At 42.6% G+C, this 14,811-nt stretch overlaps 2 non-coding genes across 2 annotated transcripts; one reads left to right on the forward strand and one right to left on the reverse strand.

The window, feature by feature from the left end:
- Positions 1-3,298: 3,298 nt before the first annotated feature.
- On the forward strand, positions 3,299-3,370 carry Trnae-cuc. The gene has a single exon. It is a non-coding gene; the product is annotated as a tRNA-Glu (tRNA).
- A 3,611-nt stretch (positions 3,371-6,981) lies between these two features.
- Trnae-cuc lies at positions 6,982-7,053 on the reverse strand. The gene has a single exon. It is a non-coding gene; the product is annotated as a tRNA-Glu (tRNA).
- Between the last annotated feature and the right edge of the window lie 7,758 nt (positions 7,054-14,811).

Below are 14,811 nucleotides of genomic sequence, written 5' to 3' on the forward strand. Positions count from 1 at the left end.
GTATATGTAATCGAGAAAGCTGTCAAGACAGTGAGTGGTGGAGGAAGTTTTCATGTTGCCAAATTGCTGAGGGTCTACGACTCCTGCAATATCAGCATAAGCCCAGTCGAACACAAATCTTTCACAGATTAGGCTGGGTATTGGGATGATTTAAGGATTGTGGGCTGGTTGACTTGGGCACTGGTGATACATAAGAGGTCTTCCAGTCAGCTGGGCATCTGGCTTGACAGAGAGAAGCATTGATGATGGAGCATAGGGGTTTAGCAAGCTCCGGGGAGAACTCCTTGAAGAGTTTCATTGGTAAGTCAATGGGGGTGGTAGAGCGTTTTAATTTTAGTTTGTCCAGGCGTTTTGCTACTTCAAATTCTTCTACTAAGTCAGTGGGAAGGGGGGCTGGTAGGTAAGCAGGGAGAGTGGTTGTGTCAAGCCGGGGGAGCGTCTGGCATATAGTAGCGAAATGGTTGTTTGTTTGCTCAGCTGTGTCAACATTAGTGAGATGGCTAAGGAAGGGGAGGGGGTGTGTCTTATTGTTTAGTCCACAGAGTTCTTTAAGCTTACCATACCATTGACTGATGTTGGTCTGCTTCAGGTGTTGTAATTTGGTTGGGTAGTGGGACTTCTTTGCAGTGCGTATTTCGCGGATGACTCGGTTGCGAAGTGACCTGTAGCGGATGTGGTCATTGAGATGAAAGGCTCTGTCTCTCTGTTGCATAAGTCTTTTGATCCGAGGTGTGATCCAGGGCAGGTCAGCTGGGTGAGATCTGACGGACTTCTCGGGGAAGAAGTGGTGGTGAGCTTCCGTGGTGGTGTTGGTATAATTTATCCATTTGGTTTCCACGTCATCCACGCTAAGTACTTCAGTCCAGGGATGGTGAACTTATCCACTGCCCGAAGAGGCGCACTGCAGAGTCAGTAATCGGCCTGTAGGTCTTGATGTAGGGTCTCTGTACTTGAGTGGGAGTGGCAGCAGGGGACCAGAGCACTGATAAGTGTGTGCTACACCCGATAGGAGGCATTGGTTGAGGTGGTTGGTACTGGTCCGCTAAGTCAGTTAAGATAAGGTCAAGGGTATTTTGACCGTGTGTGGGGAAGGTCACAACTTGTGATAGTGATAGCTGGTCCTGGATATCAGTGGTGTCAATTTCATTATAATCCCCACATAATACTAACTTGGCACATGGGTACCTAACTCTGAGGTGGTCTGAGGTGGTAATGAGATGATTGATAAGAGTGTCTCTGGTGGGTGAGCGAGGCGGATGGTATGTATGTATGTATGTATGTATGTATGTATGTATGTATGTATGTATGTATGTATGTATGTATGTATGTATGTATGTATGTATGTATGTATACAACAGTCAGAGAACAGCTTAAGTGCATCATGAGTCACTGTCAGGAGTTAATTTGCTGGGTAGTCAGTTTCCATCACACATAACTCCGTGAAATTGTGTTTATTTATTTCCAAACGAAAACTAAACATTAATGACTCAGTGTTTTAAAATCACCTGATAATACCTTTGTTGTTATCACCGGTAAGAAGAAACAAATATAAATTCCTTTTTCAGTCACATCATTATATAAATCCATAATAGATCAATACAAATAATGTGGATATATATATATATATATATATATATATATATATATATATATATATATATATATATATATATATATATATATATATATATATATATATATATATATATATATATATATAGCAGTTATTATTAGCATATATATATATATATATATATATATATATATTAGGGTGGTCCTTATTTTTCAACTTAGGAATTTTTTACCACAGACCCTGCTTAAAGTGTCCATTTAAGACAAAAAATTGTGTGTAGAGATATTTTTAAATATATTAATATTTAGAGGTTGCTGAAAGCTGTCAAAAATTAAGTAATCGATGTGGTCGATTACTTTGGCACGATTGTGGTGAGTTTTTGCTAGTCGTGATTGATGATTGGGGAAATTAGAAACAGTTGTGCAGAGTATTCTCATTATTAATTTATATTAATACTTAATTTCTTTATTCCTCAGGTCAAAATGGCTAATGAAGGAGTAAAAACACGAGAAAATGTGTATTTGATAAAGACATTATGTGATGACATTTCAGGGGCTAAGTTACCTTCAAACAGGCAAGTGTTACAGTATTTTTTAAGCCTGCATCGCATACAGAAAAAAACCATCAGAGTGGCAGCTGGGGAAGTCACAGACAAAGTTCTTCAATTTTGGACAAAAGCAAACATTCCCACACACCACAAACCAGAGTGTGTGAATCAAGTGCACAAAATGTTTGACAAGTGGAGTAGTTTGAAAAAGAACTCTTCAAGAAAGACAGAAACTCAAAAGCAGAAAGAGAAAGAGTTCACTGATACATTTGAAGATCTCTTTGACATTGCACATGTGAATGGTTGAATATGATGACAGTTCAGGAGGATAAAGATTTCTTAATAGCGCAACGAGAAAAAGGGCGTCGTGGGGCAATGTCATCTCTTGACAAAGTATTCCTGAAAAGACAGAAACGACGAGAAAAAACTCTCAAGAAAGCAATGAAAAGGAAGTTGGCTGCAGACAGTGCAGAGGAAGAAGCCAAAAAATGCCAGGCCATCGTTGTCTTGGACACCAGTAGTACGTCTTCTTCTGAGGAATCCAACCCAGTTCCTGGCTCATCAGCACTTCAAACTCCACCTATTGTCAAGAAGCGTGGGCGAAAAGAAGTTCTAACTCCAGAACTTTCTGCAGCATTAGATCGGACCAAGTCCTCAGATAGAATGGCCATGCACATTGTCACCCAAACTGCTCAGAGTCTGGGCCATGATGTCAGTGAATTGATTCTGAATCGATCAAGCATCAGGAGAAAACGTCAGCATCATCGCAGTAGCAGGGCAGCTGAAATCCTTTCAAACTTCAAACCAGAGTCAGTTTTAATTGTTCACTGGGATGGTAAATTGATGCCTGATTTGACGGGGCATGGGGGCCATGTTGACAGACTCCCAGTTCTTGTCTCAGGCAATGGCACCTCCCAACTTCTTGCTGTTCCAAAACTTCCCTCTGGTACCGGTGATGAACAAGCAAAAGCTGTTGTGAAGACTTTGCAGCAATGGCACATTGCAAACATCGTGCATGGCTTGTGTTTTGAAACAACAAGCTCAAATACTGGTCACCACAAGGGTGCGTGTGTCAAAATTGAGCAGTTGCTGGGTCGTGATTTGCTATATTAGGGAGCTTTGCCTAAACTATTTTCTTAATTGGTATAAATATGCACAATGATGTCTAAATAAATAACTCCCGTGTTGTCTAGTGGCTAGGATACGCGGCTCTCACCCGCGAGGCCCGGGTTCGAGTCCCGGCACGGGAAGAGTTTTTCAAGTTTCTTTACTAAGTTTAAGTCATTTGCATCTGTCTATCCAGCAGTAATTGGGAACCTGGATGTTAATCAATTCATGGCTCATGTTATGGGGTATTGGTTAGCCAGTGCAGTTGGCTAGTTGTCAGGTCTACTCGGACTTTCTTGACACTGCGCCTTAAACAAAATCACGCCAATATGGCCCTTGGGCAGGCTATCCTCGTAAACGAGGGGCAACCATTATTATATTTGAAACAATTGATGGAGAAACTCTTCAAGATATTACCAATGGAAGCCTTCTAGAAATGGCCTTGGTATAGTTCTTTAACAAATTATAGTAGATTTCGGATATTTTGTACGCTGTATTTTAAATAATTTATATTATATTGACTATAAGTTTATGATGAATATATGAACCAGTTATGGTGGTTCAGTCAAACAAAATACCAGCTTCATGTCTGTGGGTTCGTGACTACGATCCTTCACTCTAAGTGTCTTAAGATTGTCTTTCGAATCCTCCTAGAATCTGTATCTTTCTGGGGATCCAACCATTAGTTCTGTCCATCTATCCCAGTTTATACCTTCCCTAGGCCCGCTTACCCTTAGTTTTACCAATCTCGTCTAACTCCTTGTCTAAATCTATACCAACTAGACAGTTGTTACTGGAGCTGCCCGATGACTGTCAAAATTTGTAGATTATAATTATTATCTCTATGAATGATGGATATTTTTTTTCTAAAACACCAGAATGTTTATTGCATTTTACCCTATTTGTACGTTTTTTTTAATCCACAATACAAATACACAAATTTCTTTAATATTTTCTATAGTTCTTCTCCCCTTTCTAAAGTCCGTCAGGTAATTTATTGTTTATTCATGTTTACGTTCAATTTGAAATCCTACATAAAACTTTCCACATATTTTTATCGAAATCTTCTCAACTGGATGATGTTTTAAAGACAATATGATAAATATTGATTTTCTAAAATCGCCAGGAAGGTTTTTTTTTTAGTTTCCAAAGCTACGTATGTTAGTCAAACACTTAACCCTACAAGCTTTTTTCCCATAAACATTTGTATATTCCCACCATTATAATATTGTATATTCAAGTTGCCTCTGAAGATGTCGAATAAAGACGAAAGCTAAGGTACTCCGTTGTTTCCATTTTCCCGTGTGATTTTATCAAGATTTATCTTATCCACGTTTTCATTGTGGATTTACATATATATATATATATATATATATATATATATATATATATATATATATATATATATATATATATATATATATATATATATATATAATTGTTTCATTTTCAACATTTATAAATATAACAAATTCAGTTAGGTCGACAGGTCGCGAAGACGACCGTATACTGCATGTTTGGTTCCCTGACAGTAAGAGCCAAGAGATACTCTCAGATCCTCAAACTGAGAGATGATGTGATGACTAGTACAGCTCTTCTCTTCTTTTAGGAATGTAAATACTTCAGATTCCTTATCAGAGGGGAAGAAGACAACTGCACAATGATATATCTCGCCTTCACCTAAAACGTTTACTAAAGATGTCCGGCCAGTCCAAATCGAATCAAAAGTGTCCTGTGAGGAGAGCTGTCTAGCATATTTCACCAATATAGACGTTTGGAAATGTTCTGAGGTAAACACACCGAACAACAAATTCGACAATCCCTCTCAGGCACATTTGAAATTCTCTATTAGCTCTCTCTCAGGGATGACATCTGGTCTGACTACCTAAATACTGCGGAGTGACTTCATCTACCCATCTAGGCACGTTCTCGCAGTATCCCATCTAAAGTTTGGGTTATCAATTGAACAAGCGCTTGCACGAACTACATGGTGATCCCAGTTGCTTATGTGTTGGACAAAACAATACATTTTTAACAGATGTTTGTACATAGTTTATTTATGTTGGCTGATACGTCTTTATATTTTCTAGTCTGATCAACATAAAACTTATCGTGACACACAACCGGATACTCTTCTCTTGGGAATGTTGTTGATTACAATGCTCTTAACAGTTGCCTTATAAGTGAAAGCAATCTGGTTGGAGTATTGTACATGGAATTTTAATGAAATTATAAAATAGTTGCATTGTTCCGGGTTTTTTCCGTTCCTGGTCTTCCTACTTTACTGAATATAAAGTGTTTCCATAGAACACCCACAGACAGGCCTTGTTCACTCTCTCGCTCGTTTTGTGAGATGTGGTAACTGTGTTTGTTTACTTTGTACCAAAACTCCTGGAAAGGCCCTTAAGAAACCTCGTAATTGTAGCCAGACTGAGGATGCTAGATAAGCATTCCAAAGAGGTGCCACATGAAACAAAACTAGCCGGTCACTTTACCAGGTGTAAATGAAGGCGTCTGTATAAAATTTATGGTCCTTGCTACTGGATTAAGGTCCAACCACAAGTACGAACTGTGCAAAGGAAAGCCTTGGACATTAAACAACAATCTGAAGAAAAAAAAAAAATTGGAAAAAAAAAAAAATAGTAATTTGCCTGTAGAATATAGCAATATTATAATGGTGGGGAATATACAAATGTTTATGGGAAAGAAGCTTGTAGGGGTTAAGTGTTTGACTAACATACGTAGCTTTGGAAACTAAAAAGAAAACCTTCCTGGTGATTTTAGAAAATCAATATCTATCATATTGTCTTTAAAACATCATCCAGTTGAGAAGATTTCGATAAAAATATGTGGAAAGTTTTATGTAGGATTTCAAATTGAACGTAAACATGAATAAACAATAAATTACCTGACGGACTTTAGAAAGGGGAGAAGAACTATAGAAAATATTAAAGAAATTTGTGTATTTGTATTGTGGATTAAAAAAAACGTACAAATAGGGTAAAATGCAATAAACATTCTGGTGTTTTAGAAAAAAAATATCCATCATTCATAGAGATAATAATTATAATCTACAAATTTTGACAGTCATCGGGCAGCTCCAGTAACAACTGTCTAGTTGGTATAGATTTAGACAAGGAGTTAGACGAGATTGGTAAAACTAAGGGTAAGCGGGCCTAGGGAAGGTATAAACTGGGATAGATGGACAGAACTAATGGTTGGATCCCCAGAAAGATACAGATTCTAGGAGGATTCGAAAGACAATCTTAAGACACTTAGAGTGAAGGATCGTAGTCACGAACCCACAGACATGAAGCTGGTATTTTGTTTGACTGAACCACCATAACTGGTTCATATATTCATCATAAACTTATAGTCAATATAATATAAATTATTTAAAATACAGCGTACAAAATATCCGAAATCTACTATAATTTGTTAAAGAACTATACCAAGGCCATTTCTAGAAGGCTTCCATTGGTAATATCTTGAAGAGTTTCTCCATCAATTGTTTCAAATATAATAATGGTTGCCCCTCGTTTACGAGGATAGCCTGCCCAAGGGCCATATTGGCGTGATTTTGTTTAAGGCGCAGTGTCAAGAAAGTCCGAGTAGACCTGACAACTAGCCAACTGCACTGGCTAACCAATACCCCATAACATGAGCCATGAATTGATTAACATCCAGGTTCCCAATTACTGCTGGATAGACAGATGCAAATGACTTAAACTTAGTAAAGAAACTTGAAAAACTCTTCCCGTGCCGGGACTCGAACCCGGGCCTCGCGGGTGAGAGCCGCGTATCCTAGCCACTAGACAACACGGGAGTTATTTATTTAGACATCATTGTGCATATTTATACCAATTAAGAAAATAGTTTAGGCAAAGCTCCCTATAACAGCTAAGACGGGCTGCTCAGAGTAGGAGGAAGGATACAAGATGCCAAAGAAAGAGCTGGACCAATACTACTGCCCAGAGACCACCCAGTAACCAAACTTATAGTGGGGAAGCACACGCGGTGGGCGCTGGCCATTCCGGGAGAGAACATACACTGTCCATACCCTGGTGTGAGTTCTGGATAGCCCGTTGCCGCCCTCTGCTCGATAAGATAATAAATGAGTGTGTCACTTGCCGCCGTAACACTTGGAAGCCCACTAGGCAAAGGGAAGCCATGCTGCCCGAAGACCGGACCGAGCCCGGGGAGCGTCCCTTCACTTACACGGGCACTGATTGCTTTGGCCAGTTCACAGTAAGACAAGGACGAAAGAGTACCAAGAGATATAGCTGCATATTCACCTGTCTAGCAACTATTGCAGTGCACCTGGAGGTGTTGGAGTCTCTAGATACAGATGCACTCCTAAACGCTATTGTCTGCTTCATCGCTAGAAAGGGTACGATTCCGAAACGTATTCGTTCAGACAATGGCACCAACATCGTTGGGGCTTGCAAGGAACTCCATGCGACAGTGCGTAGTTGGAGGAATGATGAACGCATACACAGACACTTTCAGAAGAAAGATATAGAATAAGTATTCAACCCTCCAGCGGCTTCACACATGGGAGGAGTCTGGGAACGGCAAATCCGAACAGTCAGAAAGGTTCTCAGAGCAATTGTGGGGACCCAAGTCCTGGATGAATATCGACTGCAGACGCTATTTTGTGAAGTGGAAGCAATCATAAATAATCGACCCATCACCCATGCCTCGAGCAACGTGAGAGACCTGGAAGCGCTTACACCAGCCCACATAATCCAGGATGGCCCACACGCTGATCTGTCACTAGGAGGATGTCTTCTGAAGGACTCATATCAACGACGGTGGCGGCACGTGCAGTTTCTAGTAGACCGCTTCTGGAAACGCTGGGTGAGGGAGTACCTTCCACTACTCCGCAAAAGACAGAAGTACATAGAACCAACCCGAAATCTCCAAGAAGGCGACCTCGTCCTCGTCACTGGAGAAAATCTTCCTTCGCAACAAATGGCCATTGGGCAGGGTTACGGCAGTGGTCCCAGGAGCTGATGGTCTGGTACGGCAGGTGCGTGTGCAAACAGTATCTGGGGAGTTCCGAAGGCCAGTGACCCGTGTATGCCTTCTTGAACACGCCACACCGTAAATCTTGGGCAATTGCCCAACACCGGGAGTGTTATTGCCGCTGGCTTTTATCGTTGGTGTCAGCAACCAAGTGCCTCCCCCACCCCACACGCGGCCTGTTACCACACCAGATGTGGCGACTGGCGGGGGGGGAGGGGTGCGGTCTTTACCACCGGGAGTGTCATCACCACTGGCGTAAGTGCTGGCATCGCCGGGAGTGTTTTCACCGCTGGCGTCAGCACTAGTGTCAGTGCTAATGTTTTTTGCTGCCTTACCCGAACAAAGATTAGGGGGTGGGCGGTGTTTACGGAGAAGAGATCATGACTCTGCTAATGTATGGTTTAAATGGCGGCGTGGCCACCTGGACTCTAGGAGACTGCCCCCTCAAGTGATGCTGTGAGGGTCAACACTCTGCTAGCAGTGGTGAACAACAACTCCCAATCCTGGCCGAGTTTTTTGTACTGGAACAATTTATACAGAACAATCTTCCCTTGGAACACCATACTGGTTCGCATTGACCCGCACTTGTAAGTACAGCCAAAGTGATGACATACCCCTCAGTACTGAAATATTGTGGACTAATTATGCCCACTCGTTCCTGCCTTATCTGGTGCAATAAGACAACGCGGAATGAAGTGTAGCTAAGATTAATAGAGTTATGAACTTTGTATCATGTCAATATGCTCAATAATCAATTATAATTAAGATAAATTGTGTGAGACTAACTAATTATGTATCAGACAGATCACCATGTCATACTAATGAACGCCTTGTTGTCTGCAGGTTTTGACCACATCAATAAATATTGAATGCGTCAAAAGACGGGTTTCAACCATTCCCTTCGACTTGCCCGTCACCTGAACGTCCTTAACTAAGGCGTTTACACCGGCATGCCTGATGGGTCATGAGTGATTTTCTAGTTTTTTTTTGTAAATGTCGGCCTCCTTGGCAGGCTAGTAGTTACGCCCTTCGGATTATTTGGTCAGTTGGGATTGTAGTAGTTGTGGGTCATTCCAGACAGGCGATGATTGATCCATGTGTGTAGCTAATAATTTCTTATTATGTTTTACCCCAGTTCTCAGGGGCTGATATTGTTTTGTTGAGTGCCCTTAAGGCCTATTCATGGTGGAGTTAATAATTTCTTAATGTTTCATGCCATTTCACCAGTGCTTCATAGTATTGTGTTCTAATGATTATGTGTCACTAAGGGATGTGAGATAATGAGGAACTGTTTTCAGATGAGCTCCTCATTCTGGTGTACGTAACACTGTTACCTTAGTACTATTTCATAAGGCATTTAATATTTTCTACCTAATTTTGATATCTTGTATAACCTTTGTTCCCCAGTGTAGTGATTTAAGCCAGGCTAAGAGGTGAGCATATTTTGGTGTGCCATTATTGTTTGTGGCTGTAGTGTTGGAGGGAATAGAAGTGTCAAATTTTACAGTGCGTCTCATTCACCCCAATCACAGGTGCTATCTTTCCACGGGTCACGGAGAATATGTTGTTTTAATTTAAGTGTGATTGTGCTGGTTAGGGTTTTTCTCCAAGGGGCGCTTCCACTGCATTACCATCCACTAATAATAAAAACCCCAAGTTAAGTGAGTTAAAATTCTCGATCGGTTACAATTGGTAGCAGAGTGTAGTTTTTTATTTCGTGACTGATAGTTCTGTGGTAGGGATAATGAACGCCATCATGAGTTGGCTAGTGATGGTAGGGATTGAACTCGCACTGATGCTCATCCTTGTGCCTGGATTGAGTTGGTTGGGCTTGACAGTAGAGATGTGTATGAGGAGGAAGAGAGACAGTCATGAGACCGTGGTACAGCTGAGAGAGGATTTCGGGGACCTAAAGAGGGATTATCAGGCACGGGTAAACAGGTTCAAGTGGGAATTTCAGGCACACATTCAACGGTTCAGGGAGCAAACAAGGGGTGAACGTCAGGCACACGTCCAGCAGTCAAGGGAGGAATTAAGCAGAGAGTGTCATATCCAAGTGGGAAAATAGAGGGGAACACCAATAACACCTAGCGCAGAGGGTAGATGCACCAGACAGGATAGAAACGTTGTAACAGCATGAAAAGAGACCACGGGCGAAGTGAGGGAAACACCACGTTAGTTTCGGGGCCGCGTTGACCATATCTAAATTCGACAGTAAAGCAGGGCCAGGGTTACGTAAGTAGTTCAGAGAGGTCGATCGAGCCCTCCAGCTGAGACATGAAGACGAAGCCGACCGATTAGAGTTCAGGTGTGCATGGTAATGAGAAAACGCAGGTTGTCGAGGGTGAGTTGGAGGAGTCGTGAGTAGGGCAGAGGGGATTGGAGAGCTGGCTAGGTCAGAAATGTGCGTTGAGTTGTGGTTGCTGTCATGAGCGGGATTGAGTGTACGGTTGTAATGGCCAGGGCCTCACTAATATGGACTGGTGCATTGTCAGAGGGTTGGTCTGCCGGCATGAGGTTCGGAGGCGTGGATTGAGTCGATCGTTGAGTGACCGGAAACATAGACGTAAGAGTGTTCGTTTTGGTCTGAGTATTATTTTTGACACTGGTTCCTCTGAGCTCAAGGGCCAGGCAAAAGGGGAGCGTGTTTGGTTTTGGTTGGTTTTAATTTGTTGACAAGTTCTCTAGTTCAAGAGCTAGGCAAGAAATGGAGTTGCTGCTTGTGAGTTCGAATCGTGCAGATTTAAAGGTGGCTCTAAATTGTTCTCTCAGCACATGAGGACAGTGCTGTTTTTTTTAGAGGGGTTCGAGTGTCAGCGAGAGAGAGGAGGGAAGCCGGAAGTCGGAGGTCGGAAATGCTGCTTTTAGCATGTTGCAGGTGTGAGATGCAGTTATTAGAACAAGTCTTTTCTAGGGGGGTCGTATGCATACTTTTTCTCAGCACATGAGGACAGTGCTGTCTTTTTTTAGGGGGGTCGACCAAGATTATCGCCCGAACCCTCCTAAACAGACTTTTTTCTGAGGCGGAAAACTTCCCCTCGAATTTCAATGTGGCTTTAGACCATCACATGGCACCACGACATGATCTTTGCTGCCCGCCAGATAAAGGAAAAATGCAGAAAACAGTGACGTGACTTGTACATGGCCTTCATCGACCTTACCAAGGCCTTCGAATCGGTCAACAGGGAAGCCCTCTAGAGGACCCTCAGTTGCTTTGGTTGCCCACCAAAATTCATTGCCATTGCGATGCAACTCCACGATGGCATGAACGACAGTGTCCTGCACAATGGCACCCAGTCTGAATTTTCTCTCATTTAAACAGGGGTAAAACAAAGATGTGTACTGGCATCAACTCTCTTTTCCGTTTTCCTGGCTGCCTTCCGTATTCGTGCCAGTGTCAATTTAACCGGCGGGGTGGACATCCAGTACCGGATGAAGGGACTTTTCAACATACTGTAAGACGACTCCAGCCAGTAACAAAGGTGTCGGCCGCTCCCATCACTGAACTTCAGTATGCACACGACCTCACCCTCGTCGCTCATACTAAATGTGACCTGAAGGAGGTCCTGAACACCTACGCAGATGTGTAAACATACTTCGGCCTTGAGGTGAGTGTATGTAGGATTCAGATTCTCTTTCAAACTGACCCTGACTCAACCACACCTCCATCACCAATCCATGTTAACGGTATTACCCTCTCTAATGTTACCCACTTCCATTACCTTAGTACCTTGGCTCCCACCTGTCCACCACTGCGGACGTCGATGAAGAGATTCAACATCGAATCAGATGTGCACCTCAAGCCTTTGAAAGACTCCGTGTCCGTATCTTCAGCTGCAGGGAGTTGAAATTATATAAAAAGTTGCACCTTTATCGGGCAGTGGTCCTACCACCCTGCTATATGGCAGCGATACAAGAGTCACATACAGGAGGCATCTCAATGCGCTTGAAAACTTTAACCGACGTAGTCTACGCTGACACCAACTGTAGGAGCATCGAGGCTACCATTATCCATTAAAAACTACGTTGGACAGGCCATGTTACTCGCATGGACGAAAGTAGACTGACAAAGTAGCTACTTTACAGTCACCTAACGAATGGTAAACGTAACGCTGACGGGTAACAGAAAATGTATAAGGATAGTCTTAAGACAAACATAAAAAAGTGCCAAATCGATCCCTCACCTGGGAGACGATCACTCCACACCGTAACGTTTGGAGGAGCACCACACGAGAAGGTGTCAATACTTTCGAATTAGCCCAACTGCATACCGAAGCAGACAAGTGCCAATGCCAGAAAGACACTGCCACCTCCCTTCCCGCACTAGATGTAGCCCTTAAAGAAATATAATATTGTTCCTAAAGGAAGATTTTTGTCTATCAGAAAAGAAGACATTCCGGGGAGGGCTGATCAGCAGTATTTCCTTGTCCCCTCTTCGTCTCCTTCCATCCCCTCACTATCCCACCCCTCCCCTTCCCTGTTCCAGCCCCTCTCCTTCCTGTCCCATCCCGTCTCCTTCCCTGTCCCATCTTCATCCCGTCCCACTCCCTGTCCGACAGAGAAGGGTGGGACCAGATGGGATGGCATGGGACTGAGAAGGAATGATAATGAAAAACAAAATCTGATATTGACGATGACAGAATTATTGATTTCAATAAAATTCGGTAATGAAGCGCTGTGTTTGGTTATTTCGGCGCATCTGGTAATGGTTGCAAAATCAGTGTTGGTCTCACCTCGTTATACTGTATTTTCCGTTTATTACCTTTTCTCTAACCGAATGCATAGGTTTTGGCTCAAGATCAAAGATTACATATTTAGCTCATAAATTATACAATGCGATCCCCCTCCCACCACTCAATATTCTAAGTATTCTAACTATAACAGAAGTAGTCAGTTTCAGGACGAAAATTCCAGATAGTCTCGTGAAAGCTGGGTCATGAAATTATCACTTTCCTCCGTCCTTCCTTTGCTCAGCAGTGATGTGTGAAGCAGGGAGGCGAGGGTAGAGAACCAACACAAGACGATAATGGAGAGAAGTGCAACAAGAAACTGGCGGATAAGTGAGTTAAGTCTAAGTGAGGATTTATGAGAGCACACGACACAATGCTGTTCGGTTCCCCTGTCCTCAAGAGAAGAAGGTAGGGAGACGGGGATGCTGAGGACAGAGGAGCGTAATAAAACAGGGATGCTGGGATGGTAGAGACGGGGATGCTGGGATGGTAGAGAAGGGGATGATGGGGGCAGAGGAGCGTGATGGGACAGGAATGCTGGGATGGCAGACGCGGGGATGCTGGTGTCAGGAACGTAAGATGACAGGGATGTTGGGATGGTAGAGACGGGGATGCTGGTGACAGGAGCTTAAAATGACAGGGATGCTGGGATGGTAGAGACGGGGATGCTGGGATGATAGAGACGGGATACTGGGGACAGAGGAGTGTAAGAAGACAGGGATGCATGGGATGGTAGAGACGGGCATAGAGGTGGAAAAACATAAGAAGATGAGGAAGATGAACGATGGAGAAGCTGATTCCGCCAAAAAGGTTACACGTGTATTAAGAAGTAAAGTACTGAAGCCATTTGCAGATTCTATTTGAAAAGACAAAATTAGAAGTTGTGTAGTTTGATAGAGACAGAAAGGTTGGAAGTATATAATGACAGGTAAGTGTGTTAGCTGGTGATGCAGGGATTGAAATGTGTTAGCTGGTGATGAAGGGGGTGAAGTGTGTTAACTGGTGATGAAGGGATTGAAGGGTGTTAACTGGTGATGAAGGGATTGAAGGGTGTTAGCTGGTGATGAAGGGAGAGAAATGTGTTAGCTGGTGTTGAAAGGAGTGAAGTGTGTTAACTGGTGATAAGGGAATGAAGTGTGTTAGCTGGTGATTAAGGGAGTGAAGTGTGTTAGCTGGTGATGAAGGGAATGAAGTGTGTTAGCTGATGATGAAGGGAGTGAAGTGTGTTAGCTGGTGATGAAGGGAGTGAAGTGTGTTAGCTGGTGGTGAAGGGAGAGAAGTATGTTAGCTGGTGTTGAATCCACTGGTATTCGGTGCAAGATACTTTATGACATCAGAAAATGGCTCAGAAAATATATCAACTTACGGGAGTCTGGAGTGTGATGGTGGAAGAGGGGAACAAGTCTGTACGCTGGTATTATGTGCAAATGATTTTATCAGTATAGTTGTGCAGTCGATAGCTTGTCTCTGCATCTAACACGACAGGAGGCAATATATAGCAAATTAATGAAGATGTGTGTTAAAGTATAAAATGACGAAACCTAAAAGGAAATGTGACCTTTTAGTACAAAAGTATGGGGGGATGACTCAAATAGAAAATGAGAAAGCAAAAAGGGAGAGATGAGAGGCAGATGTGATGGAAGGAAGGGAAATAAAAGGACAGGGGTGGAAGAAGATAAGGGAGGAAATAAAGGAGGAAGAGAAGGATAGCTGGAGTAAAGGAGGAATGGTAAAAGGCAAAGAACAGTGAGAGGGAAAGAGAATGGAAGAGCAGAGAGACAAAAGACTAATAACACAATTAGGAGAAGAAATTATGTGGAAGAGAA

The sequence above is a fragment of the Homarus americanus genome, unplaced genomic scaffold (genome assembly GCF_018991925.1).
Source record: "Homarus americanus isolate GMGI-L3 unplaced genomic scaffold, GMGI_Hamer_2.0 scaffold4060, whole genome shotgun sequence".
NCBI lineage: Eukaryota > Metazoa > Arthropoda > Malacostraca > Decapoda > Nephropidae > Homarus > Homarus americanus.